Source organism: Bemisia tabaci, chromosome 8, assembly GCF_918797505.1.
Source record: "Bemisia tabaci chromosome 8, PGI_BMITA_v3".
Classification (NCBI taxonomy): domain Eukaryota; kingdom Metazoa; phylum Arthropoda; class Insecta; order Hemiptera; family Aleyrodidae; genus Bemisia; species Bemisia tabaci.
The window spans coordinates 21,658,573-21,681,384 of NC_092800.1; the positions used below are offsets into that span (position 1 = coordinate 21,658,573).

General features: G+C 40.4%; 1 protein-coding gene across 3 annotated transcripts in view; it reads right to left on the reverse strand.

Moving 5' to 3' along the window:
* ITP (ion transport peptide) overlaps positions 1-22,812 on the reverse strand; it is a 160,184-nt gene that overhangs the window by 121,724 nt on the left and 15,648 nt on the right. Inside the window, exon 1 of one of the 3 annotated variants that reach the window (XM_072303126.1) lies at positions 12,322-12,978. The exons of 1 other annotated variant lie outside the window; for it this stretch is intronic. The gene's annotated coding sequence lies outside the window, so the exon portion shown is untranslated. Of the gene's footprint in view, positions 1-12,321; positions 12,979-22,812 lie in introns of those variants that run through there. One more of the 3 variants, XM_072303124.1, reaches the window with a different exon arrangement.

Sequence of the window (22,812 nt, forward strand, 5' to 3'; positions counted from 1 at the left end):
GTGCGACCTCTCTATGTGACTCGATCCACTGTGCGCCGACCGCGGTGCAAAGCAGCGCGCGTTCCTACATCTCCCATCTCCTACGCAGAACTTGGAACCGCCTCGCGAAACTTTGCACTTCCACGATATATAGGGAGAGTATGGCCATTCTCATCCTCTCAGTATAGGAAAGTTCTGCCGTATTTTGATTGGTCCACAAGTCTCACTCACTCACCTGTTCCCGCACGTAGAGTACCTGAATCGACGGAGTATGTCCATTTCTATATTTTTTATACAGAAAAATTGTGCCGCTTTTTGATTGGTCTACGAGTCTAAGGCTATCATGATGCCCTTACGGCCGTAAATAAACAAACCAGAGACAAGATACCCTTCACTGGTTTCTTGGCGATGGATGGAAGCTTTTACTTTCAAGGATTCCTTATGGACAATTCTAAGGGAGCAACAGCCATATTACCTACTGCGTGGATGATGAGCTTCGGGTGATGTCATGAGCCGAACAAGTTTCCCAAACTTCGGTTTGTTTGCAATTCGAAACTCCCAACACATTGTTAATCATCCACCTAGTAGGTAGGTCAACGGTTGAATGTTGGAGTCCCGAAAATAAAAGCTTCCACCATTGCCAAGATACCAGTGGAGGGTCTCTTGTCTCTGAAGGAAACGCTCCCATCGGTCGATAGGCCTCAAAAATGTATGCCAACCGTTTTCACGAGAAATCACTCCAGATGTACCGTTACCAACCCTCTCTTTCTGTATAAACCCAATTCATAGTATTCTTCAAATTATCATGCTAGTAGGACCTAAAATTCGTCCGAAGTGCAAATGCGCAGTAAAAATGCGCAGATTTGAACTCTTTTTTTTCACTGGTTGAAATCATTAAACAATCTAAGATAAAATTGTTCTTGAAGCAAGCCACTTCTCAAGAAAATCAGAAACCTTCCAAGTCACTTGACCCCCAGGCAAAAGGGAATGACGTCTTCCCTACGTCAAAAAAAACCTCCCGCCAATATATGACGCTCAGCGACTGCTGATATTCACTGTCTGGTCATTAACTATCAGCAGGGCGGTTAGGTTTGACGGGAAATGTATGAATATTAAATTATACACGCATACATTTGGGAAGATCGCTTTACCCTAATAAAAATTTTAGTCAGCGATGTCAGATGATCTTGTTCAAAATGTAAAATAACACATTTACATGTTCTTCTCTCACGTGTAGACGCTACTGATTTCTTGTGTTCTAGTGTTTTCTTCAGACGTCCTACCACTTTCACTTGCAGCTACAGCGGAGACCCTATCGACTTGGCAACTACTGCGAGTTGGCGTAAATTCAACAATAATATTGGTTGACCAGACTTCGTGTTCCTCTTGCAAACAGAGCAATCAATCCGTCAATTGTTCGAGTTGACAACGTCGCTTTCACGTTTGACACGGAAACGGCCAGCTATCTCTTCGATGTTCGATTATGTTGGAGAATTACGTACGAAAATTAGATTCGGAGAATTTAAATTGAGATTTGATTGAGGTGGGTTATAAAATTAAAAATGATATTAACAGTTTGCGATTTCCTGAGAAACTGCTGTGACCGTTCCTGATCATCCTATCCACGATTGCAATGACGCGTGAAGACTTGGTTAAATTACAATTCCGTTTGAGAAAAATGTAAAGCCGCATAGTGAACTAAGTAAATATGAGAAAGAACAGAAGAAGGGGGAAGAATAGGGAATAGAAGTCTGACAAGATCTGGAAACTTTGAAAGCTTATATTTTTTAAAGTATGAAACAAACAAGTTTTAGAGTGGTTCCATTGGTTTTTCGTGAAATTTTCTTTCAGAAACACTCATTGAGATTGAATTTGTGACAAAATCAAAACCGGGTTGGAAGGAGGTATGAAATACCCTCAGGAAGTCAGAGTCTAGGGGTTCTCTTGACTGGTTTTCGAAAATCATCAACCGTAAGACGTATTTTTTACATGGCATTGGTGTGGGTCTTGCTATATTTTCTTGGTATACAGAGTGTTCCAGGATTAAATACGAATATTAAAGGAGTCGATTCTTTGCGTCAAAAAATTGGGTGGTATAACTTTTGTTCCAAAAATGCTTTCCCTGGGGGCCATGGCCCCCCAGAAAAAAATCGTCTTTTTAATTTTGTGACAATGTTGATCAACCAATATTAATGAAAATTGGTTACTGCGGGTAATTTTTAGCGTTCTTTCCATTTTTGGCCTCTAAAATGGGAAAACTCATTTTGAGGGGGATTTAGGGGGGTATCGAACCTTAAAAAGGCCAAAATTAATGTTTCTAGTGACAAAAATTGATTTTTGACGGTAACCTTAGATTCAACGTTGAAGTTTATTAAGAAAATGTATCTTGCGTTTTTTTCGTTATGAGTCAAAGCGTTTTTGGGGAAAAAAGTTATACCCAAAGAATCGACTACTTCAATATTCGTACTTAGTTCTGGGACACCCTGTATAAGGATCATCCATGAAAATACATTTACAAGACACGCATGTACTTTTCTGCGCTGCATTGTGATAGGTTTGAAATATGCCCAACTTTTACCGATCCTCGACCCTCGAGCCGATCCGGATACTTTTGCAAAATACTCTCTTCAAAGTGAGACGCCCCAGCTCCACCCGCGGACAATTTTACCTTGCATTTGAGTACGAAAATAGTCGCATGTCGAAGGGCCTTGGGGATGAGAATAATATCCGACCGTGACGGAATCTGAATGGACTGAGAGGAGAGTATATGACCCGGGCGTTTTGAGATCGTCCCAGTTGTTAAAATTCGCCCGAGTAGCTAAGAGTCGGATCTGACTCATCAACGTCTCGAGACTTGACTTATATGTTGCCAAAATTCAGCCTTCCTCCCATGCATTTCACATTTTCATAAGGATATAGTATATTAACAAACCGATCATATTGCAAACTAATCCATCGGCCTGCTTGTTAAAATCAGTAGACAAAGCCATAGACAAAGAATACAAAAAGGATAAGAGGGTATCCTATTGGTGGAAGCGGGTGGTTGAATTCAACAAAGGAGGTAACAGACTAACTTATGATAACCCTTGAGAGACCCTTTGGTTAGTGCATCTTTTTCTCCCTAAGTCTATAAGAACCACCCATTGCAACCAATAGGATCGCTCCATACTCCTTATGGCTTCTTTGTCTATCGCTGTATCCATCAATTTCAACCATCAGCCTGCAGCGATAGTTGAAGGACTCATCAGTATAGATTGGAAGTTTCAAACATATCTGAAGACAAAAATATTTATTTTAAACGGGTGATAAGGAGAGAATTTATTCGTGATCAGATCCATCGAAATGTTAGATTTTTATGTTTTATTTTTGTCTGAACGTCCACGCCGTCTTCTCCCGGGAGGGACCCAACAGAAAACCTAATTGGGCAACCGATCGTCTGCCAAAGACTGATTTAGTGACTACGTCATTTGATATAATATCGAACTCTTGTTTCAAACCAAAACAAACTAACATAACCTCTTGCGCGAACTCTTCGTGAGTTAATTGTGTTAATTCATTACAATTTAGTCATTGGACGCGGTCATAAGTCAATTAAAGACTCATTTAACACGAGAAATTTTGATTGTAAAAAACACTTGGATGCATTTTACCACTATGGCGCAAGGGGCGCAAATCAGAAACAAAGTTCTGTGTTTGTTTACATTTGAACCAAGGGTTCGACGTTATATCGAATGACGTGGCCACTAAATCAGTCTATTCTCCACAGAGGTTCATACCAGACTAACTGCTTGAATCTTATATCGTGCACGGTAGAATTCACAATACTTTTTTCTTAGTGAAAGAGGGCCCAAAACTCAATTGATCTGCGATGATATGCTCGAGTCCTCTAAATTTACAAGTATATGGTGGAAAGTTACGTCGCGTGATTACTTTTCGATGAATGCTACAGTCCACTAAGTTGGACGGGAACGCAATAAGTCGCATTTTGGAAAAAATGAGTTGGGAATAGTTTTGAATCTAAGTAGTTTTTTTCTTTAGTTTTTCCCGGTTCTTACTCGTGACTTTGTGCATATCTGCTACAATCGGTCCAGTAAAAAAACATTTTTACAATGTTTCGCTGTAGATCTTAAGACATGAGGAACACTCTCATTAAGCTTGACAAAAACGAAAATGTTCGGTTCAAAAAACCATACGGACTCAATCTGCATCTACTTGTTAAGTTAAGATAGGCCTCAAATTTCGAAGACACCGTTGGATTGCACGAACATTAGAGCAAGGTGTACACTGAGAATTGAGGTACAAAATTAAGGATGGAATAATTAAGGCTCGGTAAACAACCCTCAGCTTCCTGCCGTTGATTTTCAAGTATTCTATTTTTTTTCTTCCAGTTTATTCGGCTTCTATTTCTGTTTATTTAGTAACTTAGGAATCTACAGCCATCTATCGACATGAGTTTTAACATAGAGATTATTTTATTATCAGTAGACACCATGGGGATTTTGGCACATCCATGCTCCGGATTTCAAATTTCCAGGGATTAAAGCCGAGTAGAATCTGTTTCTGCAGATCCACTTGTCAGTTCCGTGAAAATTTGTCGCCACCACAGGGATTCGAACCCGGGACCTATTGGGCTAGAGTCAGACGCGCTGATTCTATTTTTTATCAGCGCAACTGTGGCCGGGATTTTAATTTGTAATGTACTCCAAACAGTATGTCAAGACTTTTCCTCACTTGAACCTCCTTGAAGTTGCGTTCACTGAAGGGATTTCAATGCACGTGATTATACACCTTCGATAATCTATATAAATTCTAAAGTTTCGTGGCGCGTCTAACTTTAGCCGCACCATCGGATGTTTCTGAAATACGATTGGCTGAACAACCGTGAGTCCTACATCAAGTTCGATGATTCGGAGGTCATTTTCCATAGACATCAAAAAAGAATGGAGAGTGAAAATTTTCGCGCTTTCTTTCAATGAACTGCGATAATATCGTCAAATAATGTTCCTCCGCTGAACGAATAGACGCGAAGAACGCTGAACGTAAATTAAAAAAGCTTAAATCTTGTTTGGGAGTTGGTTTCCAGACTTTCCGTTATTTGATCAGTTTACCTCGTGAAATTTTAAAGAGAAAATAAGTTGTATTGTGCTTTACTTTATACATTATTTAGTGGTCCATTCATTTGTACCAAGAGAGGGGGGGGGGGGTGGTTGTGACGAACAAGCTCTGGTCCAGTCCACTGATCCTTCGCGAAGATTTTCAGATTGGAAGTATGGCAACAATGGAGCACCCTGTGCCCAGTTTAGCTCGGGCAATTTAGAACTATTATTGTTATCCTGTCATTATGCACGCGATCCTCCGACCAACCACACGCACATTTGACCCCCTGTTGACACTTCGAGCTAAAAAAGAATCACAATTTGGAAATTCACCCAGAATGGACCAGCAGACATGGAACGAATTCAAGCATTCCAATAAATGTTTTGTAGAAAGTAGAACACGATTCACGAAAGGAAGACACTCGAAATCAAATCCTGACTAAGATATTGACGTTTTTATTGTACATCGGTTGTGAATAAGAATTTTGAATTCCCCGCTCAAAAAAATCAATTATTAAGGTGTTAGTTGCGAACACCCAGTCTATCGATCCTTTTCCATAGTTTTAAATGGCAGATCAGTCGATATGTCGCAAAGCATGCCACGCCACCGACGAAGAAACACTTAAATGTACAACGACATTTATGTGAGAGGTTTAAGATAAAAGGCAGATTCTAACAATTTTTGCTCCACCCATTGTGGACGAACATTATTCAATTGTTGTCTTATAATTCGCGGCTGAAACTCTCTCACTTCAGTTCCTCAGTCTGCCGAGGCAGCAATTTTTAACCGCGTATTAAAGGTTACGTGGAAGTCGACAGACTTACCCTGTAATTCCGTTTTCCGGATAAAAATCGGCAGAAACATTCTTGAGGATCAATAATGATTATCGATTACGCTTGCGGGCTCACAGTCTGCCGTTAATGATTATTGTTGGTCCGTTGGTGTTAATTAGATGGTGATAGCCATCAATAAATGAGTACTCTATGTGAGAATCGTAATTAAACAGAAAAATACTGAAAAAAATACAGGCTGAAATAGACAATTTCTGTCCTTTCTGAATCATATTTAGTTCGGGTAAAATCATTGAAAGGATATAACGTATGTTCGTCCAAAAATTACATACAATTTGAACCGAGTTAACGGGAAGGAACCAACCCACATTTTCGAAAAAGTTGAGTTATAATGTTTTCGAGTTTCACTGGCTGTATATTTTCTCCTGCCAAAAAATGGAAGTCGAGAAACAGAAATTAGTTTGTGAAAAGAGGGGTTAAAATTTTCTACATTGAGCCTTATCTAGGATTAAAACTTCAAACCTCTTTTTCTCAGTTTCGACTAAATGTGGGTTGGTTCTTTTCTGATGAATTTGGCCCATTTAGAGGTGAAAATATAGTGGCGTAACTTTTGAATTCACTGAGTTTCAAAAGAAACATTTTTTGTGATACGCAATTCCTTTTTCTTAGACTTTGGTCTCCGTTTTTGATCGAACGAGGAGTTGTATTACGAAACTCTCCTATGAGTGCAACAATACTGCAAAAATGAATGACCATAGCTAAATGTAGCTAAAGTCATCAAATCTAGCTTGAGAATCAGTAAGGTGGTGGCGTAAAAGGAAGAATCTACAATAATTCAATACAATTCTAACTTTTAAAATATTACAAACGGGAAAGGGTAAAATTCCCGAGTTTATTGGCCATGGATTGACTTGGTTCTTGGACACCTACCAAGGTACTTTCTCTTCAAATACTTCGCACCTATTTTACTGCCGCTAAGTTGTTTGTGTTTCAATTCGGGAAATTTAGTTAGACGCAATACCCTCACCGATCTTAAAGCTACTTAATTACAGGCATTCGCATTATTGACTAACTCTTCAACATGCTATTTTTAGGGGTCGCTTTAAGCCATTAAATTCTCTGAGCTGGTGAGATATAGCCAATTCTACAGAGTGCTGAAAAATTCGTCAATTAGAATTTTAAACCTAGTATAATGGTAATTTACCGATGTTGCGTAAATCTAAAGACAAATAAATTGCACAAAAATGAAAAGAAATCATATCATGAAAATGTGTGTAGCTCATATGATTTTCCAAACTGATTGTGAGCGCACATCTCTTATAATTGTTTCAAATCCGAGAAAATATTCATGCTTCATGAATGCATATTGTCTCTAATCAATTTAATAATGGATTACGCACTTATAATGAATGCTTACGAACAATAGTTACGCGAAGTATCACAATCACAGTCAGACATAGCCCCCCTCCCCCTTGTCCGGAACCACCGAAAAAAACCCTGATGCTCACGACGTATCCCATGTCAAGGATTACAACGCTTTTGCTAAAATACAATTTGCCTTCATTTTCGAGTCTAGGCAATAGCGCATCCCATGTGTTAAAATAGTCGTATCCTAGGAAGTTAAACTAGATTACAATCTCACCAATGTTCTGATAGACTTTTGAGCTAGGAAATTCCAAAATTCAGAGGCTGTTCATTTCAAGTTATCGCTTATTTCAAATACTTAATAATGTCTCTCTAAATACTTGCACCATTATGATTAGCTGCGTGTTTGGTTGGATTATTTTCACATTTTTTGTACCGGGTAGTGATGACATAGCTCAAAATATTTTTAGACGTATCGCATAGTTAATCCAGCAATTTATACATATTTTACTGCTGCAATGTTAGATTCAACCTCATTTACCATTCTTTTGGTTCCTCTTAACACTAAACAGGGTGATAAATCCGCCAAGAAGTGTAAACTGGCCAACTTTACAGCGAATACACCAAGAAAAGTCATTTCCAGCAGCGTTAGCTCAAAGTCATTTCTGTCTACAGACTTTTCCGATAGCCACGTACGTATACTCTACAAAAGTATACATAGCTGGTTGGCATATAGACCTGCTTACGCAGAATATTACTATATGCACATATTATTATGCATTTTAACTGTCTTTTCTACTGCCGTTCGTTCATTTAAATGAGCATATGTGCAATTGAATTTTTCAAGTATGTTCCCTGATGAGAGGATTAGTTAATATTGCAAATCAGATACTCATATTTTTCTTTTTCTTTTCTTGACCGCGAGATGAAATTTTAGGAATTTTTCTTTATAGGTCCCCTTGAAAAAAGATTCCTTGTAATTAAACTTTCAAAGCATGGATGACGTATTTTTAGAAATTACTTGGGAGCAGGTCGGCTCAAACTATTAGATGCATTTACCTGTTAGAAACATAATTAAGGGAATAAAAATTTCTAAATTTGAACCTATTAAATTACCTTTTGTCACCTATGAGATAATTCAACTTGATTACGCAATTTACAGTCCACCGAACCTGAACTTGAAATAACTTATCTCGACAGGCTTTCCTTCATTTTGCGACGCTTTATTTTGAGTTATGCCATCTCGTTCAAGTATGTAAACTCTGTCAAGTGAGGAAAATGATTACAGAATTTCCATTCGCTAAATCGGTAAAATTAATCAGCTATGCTGTACGTCCAGAATTATGCAACCCCACTCGAAAAATTACAGTTTCAGAATGTTACTCAATGGCCAGACTGGAAGTTCGTCATGAACTACTGCGCCTCTGCAATTTCAGACTGCACTTGAGATTTTTGTCTCCATTCTTTGTGGCGTGATTTTGTGAAATAAAAAAAAAAAAAATACATATATATATATAGAGTCGCTTTATAACGCACTCTGGCGTTCTACGACACCCAAACGCCACATATGCCTGTCTTCCCAGAGGTTATCGGGCAACTGACACCGCAACATCTCTTCGTCAACGCCCTGCCGCCAACCCTTTACGGGACGTCCCCGGGAGAAGCTGGTCGTGGGAGCAGCGCATCAACGGCAAAGCATAGAGCTTGAGGATGGACGGCGCATCGAAGAGTGTGACGAGTATAAGTATCTCGGTGTTTGGCTCGATCAGGATGGAAGGATGGATAGAGCAATTAAGGACAGGATCATCCAGGGCAGGAGAGCCATTGCGATGCTGAACGGGGTGCTCTGGGATCAAAGCATCTCAAAGGCAAACAAGCACCGGATATATGATGCCATCGTTAAAAGTATCTTGCTCTATGGTAGTGAAGTGTGGCCTTTGACGAAAAGAACGCAAGAAATGTTGAGGGCAACTGAAATGGATTTTTGGCGGCGATCTGCCGGCATTTCGAGACGGGACCGTGTCCGTAATGAGAGAATTCGCCAGGTGATGAAGGTTGAGAAAGATATCGTGCACGACGTCATGTCCAGGCAGTTATGCTGGTATGGACATGTGCAAAGAATGTCGGAGGAGAGGTTGCCCAAACAAGTTTTGGATTGGGTACCACCTGGGAAGAGGCGAAAAAAAATACATTAGCATCGAATTTCAAACAATCAGAAGCCTAACCTAAATCATGACCACTTATACATTTTGATTGATTACTGATCCTGCCACGCAATGCCCCCCCCCCCCCCCAATAAATAAATAAATTTCCGACTCCGGTAATGTGAATTGTCTAGGTTGGTTTGAAATATTTTTTAAACTAATAATGATAAGAGGCTCTATAATTTTTTGAATCTAACTCAAGACAAAAATGAAATATTAGGACATTAAAAAGTTTGTAAAAAAAAATTGCTTAAAAACATTGAATAGGAACGTGCGAAAACCGCTACTGTTCATTTTTCCAGTCTTCAGTTTTTTTGAGTTGATAATTCTTTTCGGAGTTGGACGCAACCACGAAAAGGTCTTTAATAATAGTCTCCGGGATACATTCATCTCAAAACGAGTCTTTTCATTACTTTAATGGTTGTGTCAACTCTTTAAAAGTACTATCAACTCAAAAAAACTGAGGACTGGAAGAATTGATACTAACGGTTTTCGCACGTCCCGATTCAATTAATTTCCTTAATGTTTAGTCATAAGCACGTCTTGCTTCACTTTCGAAACGACCCTCTTTGACATCCATAGGAGATTCGCTTCACCTCTTTAACTATGTAAATCAGGAAGGATTTTTTGTAATTCTCAACAACAATTGAACAATATGAATCAAACATCCTCTCTGACATATACCTTCACGAGGTAAGAAAAAAAAAAAAGGTTATCTACACTTAGAGCAGTCTTGAGAACGGAATTGATTACTGGATGTCGCATTAAGTAGACCTATTGTGGTGAGGAAACATTGAAAAAACAACACGTATTCAGTCCCAAAGACGTGTGTTGGCGATCTCACGTCATATTGGACGTGCGAAGATCGTAATCATCCGTCACTTATATGCTTAATAAGTGTAGGATTAGTGTATTGTTTTCATTCAGAAACAGATAACAAAACAAACTGAGTATTTCTGACTTATACGACGTGTTCTATTTGTATTTGTTAGCGAGTACTTCATGGTACGTTATTATTCGGTATATTCATAGGTATGAAGCTTTATTCGCGAACCAACGTTTTATCCCTGCTAATGCACGAGTTGAGTGATGAATATTGATGGTTGAATTTGCGAACTTGGTTCCTTACCTAAAAATTGGACTTCAATTTACAAAAAGGAACCATTTTGACTCAAACTTAAATTCACCTACCTGCAAGGAGAGGCTTACGGATCATATTTTGTTATCCACATAAGTCATAACTAGTGGTTATTTACAGCAAAATGTAGTCCAGGTAAGGTTTCAGCTCACTTTAAAACGGAGTGAGGGCTTTATTCTTGTCCATTTGACGAAGTCACCAGAACTTATCTACAGCTTGATTTTATTTCTAACCTCCTAAAATGGGGGTAATATGTCTCTGAAGGAATCCGGGGAGAGGAGGGCTTCCTTATGGTAAAATTCGAATACTTTGAGGTTGATTCCACATTCGACAACGCGGCCTCTGCCTTCGTCCAAAAAAAAAAAAAAAAATAAATAAAAAAATAAAAACCAAAATAACAGAAAAAAACCGAACACCCCACAAAAAACCGAGAAAAGCATAGTGCGAGTGGTCTTGGACACCCTGTATATTCACGGCAATGGCGCGGACAAGATTGTACATAAAAAACAACCCAGCGCATTGCCATGTGCTGAAATCGCTCGCTTTTCCCTTTGTTGACAAAAAACTGAAAGTACCGAGAAAAAAGAAAGAAAGAAAGGGGACGAAAAGAGTGAAAAAACCCAGTATTATTATCGTTTTTCCTTGACTGTCCGATATGAGCGGCTACGAGTTATAAAATCTTCCGAACACTTCACTGTGTTTAGTTTTGGTTCACTAAATTTATGTTCCGCGAAAAAGTGACGACAATAGAGTCATTCTGTGTAGAAACGACGTATGAATCTTGCACGCCTTACATCTATCTTTACGCCTTACACCTTAATGAGTCTGTACCTAAAAAGGTTTGACTTCTTGAATATTTAAAAAGAGAAACCCGGAACGTTTTGAAATTTCCACAATTTCTTTACCAACCGGAAAAATTTTTTTAAAAAAATGAATAAAATAAAAGTCTCGGTAATAATTTAGTCTCGGTCTCACAATAACAGCGAATCGACGACTCATTTTCATTTATTTATTTATTTATTTCTTTTTTTTTTTAATTTTTGTTTTCCGGTTGATACTGAAATTGTGGCTATTTCGAAACGTCCCGGGTTTCTCTTTTGATTTGTTCCCCTTTTGCAGCCTTTCCCCGAATCAACTTGTTATTTCATTATGTGGTTTGGCTGATTAAGTTGTTCTTAATTCTTGAACATTTACATCATGCTACTCCAAAAGAGCTTTCCTTCTAAAGAAATAAGAAGAAAAAAGAAGCAACCTTTCAGATGGAACCAACTACCCTTGAGTTAAGTTTGCTTTGTACAGTATTGTACAGAATCGCACGGTGTAGTTATCAAGTTGTCTATTTTATTCTAAGGCATGTATTCTAATTGAAGAGGCGACGGGGGCGCCCCGTAAAGGGTTGGCGGCAGGACGTTGACGGAGAGACGTTTCGGTGTCAGTTGCCCGATAGCCTCTGGGAGGACAGGCATTTGTGGCGTTTGGGGGTCGCAGAACGCCAGAGTGCGTGGTAGGAGTGATTTCATATATATGTATTTAAATTGTAAAGGTACAGTGCTAAATTTGAAAATACGAGGACGTGCTCAATAAACATTGAAAGAAAAAAAAGATGGGACTACACGTGAAAGTGACGTGCGAGGGGGACGCCGTGCCGCGTCGCCGCGCCCACGTCGACGTCGGGCAAAGGCGTTGCGTCACGTCACGACGTCGGTGACGTAACCGGGCACGGGAGCGGGAAAAAGCTGGCACTAACCTGCGGATCGGAGCTCGCGGTCGGGTCACCGCTTTCGAGGGTTTCCTCCGGGGTGACTTCGACGCACTGCACAAAAAACGCCCGCTGTCCTGGACTCGGGGCACCACCAACGCGCCACCAATCACCGGCGCGAGAGAGAAAAAACACGCACAAAAGTCGCCCGGAAAAAATATCAAAAACCGAGGATTGAGGTTAAGTGAAGAGGTATAGGAATTTGTATGCCATTTTGAGGGGGGAAACGAACTAGGCGCACTCCTGTCGGTCCGGCATCAAGTTGTGAGCTGGGGGCTTTTATTGGCGCGGAAGGTACGATACGGCGGTCTCGCTGGCTGCGGTTGCACACGACTGGCAGGTGAGCGTGATGCGAATGCGGATCAGCGCGTTCGCGTCGCGGCGCGGCGGGGACTTCCGAGCGGCCGCGGCGGCGGCGGCGTCGCGGCGCGGTGCTCGAGATCGCGGGCGGGCGGACACGCGTCGAGCCTTTTTCGCACCTTTTCGCAGCCGCGAAGGCTAGGACGGGTCCGAGCCGACAGCCTCCACCTGGGCCCGCGCGAGCACGCAGCGGTGATCAATTGTCGCGAGGCGGCGGGGCTTGCACCAATTCGCCGGAGACTGCCAAGTCTCAACCTTTTTTTAAAACTGTCTTGAGAGTCTGCGAGACACGCTACCAATCTCAACCTTTTTGGAAAATGTCTTCAGAGTCTTGCAGAAACGCTACTAAACTCAAACTTTTTTTTAAAAAAGTCTTATTTACAAGTTTGCAAGTATTGATAAAATGCTGTGATCGATTGTTGCGAGACAGCGGAGCTTGCACCAATTCACCGGAGACTGCCAAGTCTCAACCTTTTTTTAGAACTGTCTTCAGAGTCTGCGAGAAACGCTACCAATCTCAACCTTTTTTGAAAATGTCTTCAGAGTCTGCAAGAAACACTACCGAACTCAACCTTTTTTGAAACTTTCTTTTTGACAGTTTGTAGGTGGTGATGAAATAATTGTGGTGATCAAGTGTCACAAGGTTGCGCCAGTTCGCGGGATACTGCCAAGTCTGAACCTTTTTTTTTTAAAAAAAAAAAAATTGTCTTCAGAGTCTGCAAGAAACGCTACCAATCTCAACCTTTTTTGAAAATGTCTTCAGAGTCTGCAGGAAACGCTACCGAACTCAACCTTTTTTGAAACTTTCTTTTTTACAGTTCGCAGGTAGGGATGAAATAACCGTGGTGATCAATTATTGTCGCGAGGCAGCGGAGCTTGCACCAATTCGCAGGATACCTCCAAGTCTCAACCTTTTTGTAAACTGTCTTCAGAGTCTGCAAGAAACGCTACCAAACTTGACCTTTTTTGAAACTTTCTTTCTTACAGTTTGCAGATAGCGATGGAACAGTTACAATACAGCCAATGAACTTTTAGCTAAGGGTTCTCTTCCCCAGCGATTCGCTATAGATATCAAATTTCAACCTTTTTTAAAACTGTTTTCAGAGTCTGGAGGTAGCCTTATAAGTATCAAGCTTTTTGAAAAAAAAAGAAAAAAATTACAGTTTGCAGGTAACGATAAAAAATTATTTTGCAACCGAAGAACTTCGGGTAACGAGTATTTTTCTTAAAAATTAATTCGAATGTGCTGGTTTAAGGCTATTCAGTTACATATTTTTTTATGTATTTAAAGATGGGTTACTCAAAGTTGCAAGAAATTTCAGTCCAGAATGTAAAATTTCAAAAATTTTAACTGTTAGCATGTAGCGGTGAGATTACTCCTATGCAACTAAAAATATCGCGTTTAATAATTTTGAGTTATCACTTAAGGCCTCACACAGTTGGAGAACTATGTGCGGTATTATACTTTAGAAGTATATACTTTAGAAGTAAATCCTAATAGTTCCTGCTTTAATGAAAGCTTCAGAAATTTTCTGTAAATTTCTGACCAAAACGTCAAGCTTCAAATTTTATCAAAAATGTATTAATTGAGCTCAAAGGTTCATCCGGCAAGCTACCTCAGCGATTTTGATCAAAAATGCCAAGTCTTAATTTTTTTAAAAACTTCCCGCAGCGTTCAAGGGTTGTCCGGCAATTGACTAAAATAATGTAAGAATCGTTCTTATTGTCAAATTGGTTTACTTTTACTATCTTCTTGTTTTTGTTTTTGACAACAGTCAGAAAAGCAGCACAAATCTATTCGAAGTGGAGTTGTACGATATGCACGGACAAGGCTCCGTCGGTTGGGAAAATCACATTTTCCGGGGGGCACCGGGGGTCTGAGACGAGGTGCACATCACTGGAGCGCGAGGGGTGGCAGATAACGTCACTGGGATTTCAGCTTCGAAACGCTCATGACGGCCAGTAGACGAACACTGAGCCTCATATCACCGCCACGACGCTCGCCGCTCGCTCGGGCCGCGCGATGCCGCCATCTGGTCTAGCGCGGCGCGCCCACTGCTGCCGAGTGGTCCCGCTATCGATATATTCCCATCTAAAGTTATGGTACAAAATCGATTTTCATGATCTACCCCGATAATCGATACTTTCCCATAGGTTTAAATGGCGGATCGATAGATTCATCGGAACCACTGCCCCACGCCCACGCCACGGCCAGGTCCGGCGCACAGTGGATTGAGTCAAAAGGAGGGAGCACTGGAAAAAAAAGAAAAAAAAACACATTCGATCTAGAGTCCAGACTCTTGAAAACATTGACAAGAAAAAATACTCTTGATTCAATCAGATTTAAGCTTAAATCAAAAGGAAATCCGCTCAAATTAAGAGGCTTGGTTCTTGATTTAAGCAAAAGCCCGATTGAATCAAGAATATTTTTTCTTGTCGGTGTTTTTAAGAGTCTGGACTCTAGATCCAATGTGTTTTTTTTCCAGTGAGGGGTTGGACAAAATTTGGAAACTTTAAACACTTATAACTCCGTTTATACAAAATATTGAGGCTCCATCAGTGGTTTCATTGGTTTCCTCGTGGAGTTATTTTCAAGCAGCACCCCTTGAACTTTAAAATGTGACGAAATAAACATCGAAAGTCGCAGTTTTTGTCGAGAATTTCATGTCCGACCTTTCAAATCGACTCGGTCCATTGTGCGGCGGCCGGCAGTGCGTTGCGGGTTGCCGGTCCCTGCAGCGCCTCATCGAGATTACGTCATGTGTTTATCTCGAGCGCGGAGCTCCCTCCCTTCGTGGCCCTCCACCGCCCCCTCCCCCTCCCCGCGCTTCGTCCCTTGGCGCACGGTGGGCTGGGGTCGTCATCGATGCACCGTGGAAATTCCGGTACTTTATATCCGAGAAATTTTCCGAGAACACGACAGATTACGTTTTCCAAGTTGTGCAATGGAGAATTTGCACAGAAAATTGTATTGCTTCATCTGAGAGTGCGTAATGAGCTGAGTTCGTAGTATTTTTCATACTTTTTATCTGTAATGGGAAATTGTAGGTAAATAGAGTAAAAAAAGAGAAAATGTGCCCCCTTGTGACGTCATCTGCCGCCATTTTCCATATTTAAATACATGTATTTTAGCAGATTAGGTTATTTCGTCATATTTTCTCCAATAATTGTTCTATTTCGAAACCAAGGATATCCTCGTACTCAGTTTTCCCAGCATTTTCATTTTAAAGATAAAATTCACAAAATGTGAGATACCTGCGAATTCTCTATAACTATTTCACATGATGCATTTTCCAGAGAAGGTAAGAGCCAATAAGACTTGTGTTCTCGATATTTCAAGTGGAAAATAATTCACATGAACAAATGATTGGCCTTTCCCAACAATTAGCGACGGTGTGTTAGTGCGTTAAGTTCTAAAAATTGCCTGGCTGTTGTAGCGTAGTCAGGGCCAAATTTACCTACTTGCCGCCCATGGGTCGCTAGTATTTTGCCGCCCCCTTCTCATTCGTTTTGAAACATCAATGAAAACCATCAAATGAACGTACCAGCGGGGGAGGAGTGCATAAGACGCGTTTACTGGTGTTGAACACATTTTTTGGGAAAGCCCTGTCAACACTACTAGCAAAAGTTCACGGAACTTTGCGCGAAAGTTAAGTTTCGTAAACCTATCTCTGTGTGTACAAGGCCTTCCATTCATAAGAAATGAACGAAAAAATTATGAAAGAACAAACATAAATGTGGATTAATGATTTTAACTTCCGCCGCCGCGCCTCGCAGACAGCACTGTGTTTGACGCAATGCGTGAAGTATTCCGACAGTCTTGTAGGCGCTATGCGTCTCATGCTGATCGCACTGTGTTTGCCGCAATGCGGGAGGTTATCATGCATTCTTGTAGACGCTATCCGTTTCACGCTGTCCGCAATAACCGCACTGTGTTTGATGCAACGCGTGAAGTATTCGTGCAGTCTTGTAGGCGCTAATACATGTTAAATGCCGATCGCCGCGCCGGGGGCTTCTCATTTTCATCTCAAGTCCTCGTCATCATTTCTCTCTAGGTAAGTCGCGCGCCGTTCCAGGCCAAATTGCGTGTTTGGTTTCTCTCTTAACTCGACTAAGTAAAGGTGATGCCTCTTATATCACTGAAAGACGACAAAAGTAGAAATTACTATACTCTCAGAAAATTAGAGATTTTGTCGCCTTTTCTCGTTTATAATTTTTTTTTTCTAAATCCGAATTTTTTTTATACCTACATTTAAAAAGATTGCAAAATTTGCCGCCTCCTACAGATTTGCCGCCATGGGCCGCGGCCCATGTGGCCACCCCCTTAATCCGGCCCTGAGCGTAGTGTAAAAAAATTATATTTCACGCTTGAGAGTTCACGGAGGATAGTTGATTTATAACAGTGCGATTGGTGAGAAATACTACGAAAATCAAACATCAAGTTTACTACGCTTTATGAGTAGATAAATATTATTCAAGATTGAGCCATATTTGCCTCAAACGTCAACAAACTCGATTTTGCGAGTTTAAAAACTTTTGGACTTGGCTCGTTCGTGCTATCATCTAATGCTTTCAAGAATCATCTTCTTACCAGTTTCTCCCTGCATTCCATCTCTCTACAGATTACAAAATGGCATCTGTAGATTGCTAAATCTTCGACAATACTTTCAAAGAGACAATCGAATTCCCAGAAATGTTTGCAGTGCGCATTTTCTCCCAGTTTGTCTACGTCAGTTTCATGCTCCGTGCCCGAAAAGGCAGTCCTAGCAAGCTAGGGGCGTGGCAAAAGAAGATCTTGGAGGAGATGTGGTAGAGAGGCGGATGACCTCTGTGACCTTAGTATTTTTGATTGACAATCTACACTGCCGTGCTAAGGATAACGCCGTATGAACATTCGCGGGTTCTCAAATATTCTCCAATAAAATATTTATTTTTGAGAGGAGCTATGAATATTTTCTCTTGAAATTTTCAGAACATACAGATCTAATCACAAAGAAAATTATCTGAAAAATTGAACAGGAAATATTCACAAGTTTTCCTGATAATTTGTATTTGATCAAAGGAAATTTTGCAACTGACGAAGGTTCATACGACGTTTTTCCTTAGCACGGCAGATAGTGCTTGACGCTTCATGCGAACTTCACCGACAGCAAAATTTTTTAGTTTCATCAGACGATTTTTCTTTGAAACTTGAATAGATGTAATTGAGGGGCTTGGAGGAAAGACTCAGAAGTGCAGTTTTTGCATTTTAAAGAAGTACGTGTTTAAAGTTTCAAAACTACATGAAGCCTCATGGCGGGAAGGAAGTTTAAACTCACTTTTTGATGCTTTAAAGTTGGATTTTAGTTGTGAATTTTTCACAGAATATACGTTCAAACTATAGTTTTAGTTGAGTTCGTGAATACAGCAATTTTTTAAAAAACTAACTGCACTGATGCGCCTTGTCCCGCAAGCCGCAAGAAACATGGTCAGTTCGCAGACCAGCAACTGGGATGGGTAGCCCGCGGGCAAGGCAAAAAATTAGTTCAATCCGAGGACTGGGTAATTTTGCCAACGGGGCGTAACATAAATATACTAACTCATTATGCAATTAGTCCTGCAAAAACTTTTGGCAGATTTAAAATATTTCTGCAGCGGGCATCAGTAATAGGGCAGCAAAATCAACGATTCTCTTTTTTCTATCCATCCGCCTCGAATTTTTCGAAGAGAAAACACCACAGATTATTTTAAAGATCCTTCTCAAACGAGAGACAGGCTGGCTCTCATCATTTCTGATTAATTATATTGCAGTTTGAGTATCCAATTATAGTTCAAGGTTGAATTCGATACTAAATCTGAATCTAAAAATACCTCTGGAAAAAATGAGAATGCAGGAAAAATTCAAGACTAGAGTGAATCGAGAGGTGAAGCTTGAGAATTTAGTTTTGTGCTTTACGTTGAGCCTTACGGATACTAGAAACTTCAAATTTACATGAACCGAATTGGTCAGAAAGGAACCAACTCATATTAAGTTGAAACTAAGAAAAAGAGGTTTGAAGTTCTATTCTTGCATAAGGCTCAATATAGAAAATAAACTTTCACCCCTCTTTTCACAAACTAACTTCGACCTCCAGATCTTGGAAGAAGAATCAGAGTCTAAAAATGCCCCTGGAAAAAATGAGGATGCAGGAAAAATTCAAGACTCAAGTGAATCAAGAGGTGAAACTTGAGAACTTGGTTTTGTGCTTTACATTGACTCTTACGGATAGTGGAAATTTCAATCTTACATGGACCGAGTTCATCAGAAAGGAACTAATCCATATTAAGTTAAAACTAAGAATAATTTTGAAATTTTATTCCTTCACAAGGCTCAATGTAGAAAATAAACTTTAACCCCTCTTTTCACAAAAAAAATGTCTTATTTTCGACCTCCAGATCTTGGCAGGAGAAAATAGACGACTAGTGGAACTCAAAAAAATTTTACTTCAATTTTTTTTAAAATGTGGGTTGGTTCCTTTCCTCCCTCCTTTCGATCCATATGTTCCTGTTTATGCATATAACTTGGTTCTCTTCAGATTAGCGTTGTTCACAATTTCATGCCTCAACAGGAGGTGATGTTCTGTATGTTTCAAACAAGAATACGAATAACTGAACTTTTTTTTCATAAGCGAACTCAAGAGCGCACCTTCGTCCCGAATACTTTAAAGAACCGCTACCTGGACTAGAATAGCAGTCATAGGCTTAAGTCTTTACGACTAGGCACGTGTCAGCCGAGCTTTACATCTTACCTATGCAGAATGTTAAGAAAACTCTCAAGAAAGATGCTGCAGCGACAACTGATGTGAAGGGACTCTCCACATAGCGTAGTTGCCAGATCGCATGAAAAATGTTCGATATAAAAGCTAATAATATCTAATGTATACGATATAACCTTTTGGCATTAAATGGTCGAGTCTCTACTTTCATTTTCTTCTGTTGTCATACTTCGTTTTTTCATTTGAAACTAGTCAACTTAATTTCTTGAAACTTCCTTGATTTTTCTTATCCGTGTGCAGAATGTTCTGTAAAAATGTAAGGCTATAAAGTTGACCTGTTCCTCTGGAAAAAAAATTAAAAAGGTGCGGCAAATTTGGAACACCGCAATATAGATATGCGGTTTCGTACCTAAGAGCCATCGATGTTGTCTCAAATTGTGAGGAGGCCGAACTATGAGTCTCCGGTGCTGGTGTGACGACCAAGGGTTTGATGTATGCACCGGCACGCACCAAGGAGGAACGCATCGCTTTGATGCTAGATGACATGCACCGCGTTTAGCAGAAAGGAACCAAGCCGCATCAGTTATTGCCATATTTATCTGGGCAAATTAATTTTTAACATGAAAACGGTTGTGCGGATTTTTGTACAAATTTCAGTGAATTTTCTGCATGATAAGAAGCAAATTCCTTGACATTTTCAAAGCGATCCGCATCAACGTTCTCTTATAAAAAATTAAATTGCTCAGTTGAATTTGGCGATAGCTGATGTGGCTTGGTTCCTTTTTTGCTTAACGCGGCACAAATCCACGATCGCGGGGGAGAAAGGGGCGGAGATGCGTCATGAGGAGGGTTGGCGAAGACTGATTTGACTGATTGTAAATGACGGCAAGTAGGTCAGCGGCGGTGCTCGGTCTTAACAAGTCGTGTGAGCTGATTTTCGCTCATAGTTTTTCTTTTTTGGTCAGGATCCTCGGGTTAGGCACATTGGAAATGAGTCCGATCCGTTGCGCTAGTCAAAGAATCGTGTATTGGTAATCTATCAGGGATTTGATCTGAAATTTGAGAAAATCGAGACGTGGCAACAGCCAGATTTGAGAGTTATTAAATCAGATTTATGGTTTAAACCGTGCAGAATAATTTTTTAGCACTGAAAAAAAAACACATTGGATCTAGAGTCCAGACTCTTGAAAACCTTGACAAGAAAAAGGACTCTTGATTCAATCAGATTGAAGCTTAAATCAAAAGGAAATCCGCTCAAATTAAGAGGCTTGGTTCTTGATTTAAGTTTAAATCTGATTGAATCAAGAGTATTTTATCTTTTCGATGTTATTAAGAGTCTGGACTCTAGATCTAATGTGTTTTTTTTTTTTTCCAGTGAGGGTTTTTTGGGGGTGGCTGAGTTAAAGAATCACAGATACTCTTCCAAAAAATCCATTTTTTAAAAATTACAATGCTTCGAATTACAACTCCGAAACGCTACTTGTGAGGCCCACCGATCGGCTGCATGAGCTTGTATTCGTCTGTCATCAAGCTTGATCAAGTTCAAGTATATCCATATTAATAGATTATGGGAGTGAAAACACGGTGAAACATTGATAACATGAGTTTTTTTATTGAAGGCAAATTATCGATAAAAAAAGAGTAACGAACAAACGCACTGGAATTTCTGCGAAACTTATTCTGAGTAAAAATTACTACTCGCATGAAGAGCTCAGGCTCAACCGGTGGAAAATTAGAGGTCCCGTCCAGTTTACACAAAAAAACTCTTTTTACGTAAGTCAGTTTTTATATGCCTTAATGTATTAGTAAGATTATGTATTGATTGTTTCTTAATCATACAGATACCTCGGTGCACAAATGCAGCAATTTTGGGATCTAACTTTCCGACAGCGATTTCAAAGTGATCAGCACCAACATACCCCGCATGAAGTAAAAATACGGGGTAGGGTCACCGTTTACCGCCACGTTTGGTGAATTATTCCTACTTTCTCTCTCGTGAAACAATCGTGAAATCTGAGCGTGATACGATGATACCACTATTCGACCACGTGGGAGCTGGGGCTGCCTACTCTGCAAATTGAAGGCTAACTGACGGTTAGGTAAAGTCACCGCTCCACGCCGCATTTCATTTTTGTGTTGCTCTTTATATTTTAGTTGTTTTTTGCGGGAAACTATAACGTGCTGCGGTTCTTTGACTCTCCGAATCTACCCGGTGGTCCCCATTAGAGTCTCTTTATACTGAGTTAAGACAACCGCCCCTCCTGGAGTCACAAACGGGAATGAAGATTACACACATTGATATAGTTTTTTCGTAATCTATGATCGGGCCCGTTCCTCAAATTTCTTTCTCCGTTCCTTCTCTCATTCCGTTCGTTCCTCGCCGAACCCGTAATTTCTGGTCCATTCCAGATTATAAGCTCTGCAATTGGTGAAAATGTAATCTTTTTTCCCCGTTTGTGACACTGTGGTGGCCAAAAATACGAGAGCCGATGAGAAATGGATTCACATTGTCCTAACTCTCAGTGTAAAGGGACTCTAGTCCCCATTGAACACACATTTCAAACGCCTCAAGGATATTCCACGTTTACTCCTGCCGACTAGAACACGCGGATTCACAGGGTCAATGTTCCTCGCGCGAAACTTCTCCAGCATCACCCAAACTGAGCTGCGAATATCACTTCGAATGTTATCAAGTATTTATAGCAACCAACAATGGTGCCAATTAAAAATAGCAATTTTCGGACGCTCGAAAAAGGATTTTCTTTGTGGTTGTAAGTCGTAGTCTTGGATCGTGACGTAAGCGGTGTCCTGCTTACCATCTTCGCGCCCCGGTTTTCTCCGCATTTGGAGCTTCACGACAAAAGGACGTAACTCTGTTTTATTTTCGTCCAATCGTCAGTTTGGTACCACACGCTTCTTGGCTCATGTGGAGATGGAGTTACGCCCTTTTGACTCGACGGAGCGACGATTTGGCGCTCCCCGCTGGCGTATGACGTAGATCAAGACAACAATACCACTTCATTACCGGCTAAGTGGAGCTCGTGCATAAAATTAGACGGTAACGTAAAAGTCCTGCAGCGTGTGGCAGATGCGGTACGTCGAGCTCTTGAAATTCCATAGTAGGGAGGCTAAATTCTTCGTAAGAAAATTCTGCAATCTTGAAAAATTCTTTTACGCTGACGCATTTGCCCCGAACTTTTGTATAGCAGTTTTAGGAACTGAGTGCAATCTGTTCGACGGACGAGGTCGGTTCCGTAAAGGGAAATGCGAGGCTATCCTTTGAATGTACCTGAGCAAATCGAAAAGTTCAGTTCATCGGAGTGGTTCGATGGAAAATCTCATGTGCTGACTTAGGGGCGTAAATGTAATTATACGCAGTCACGTG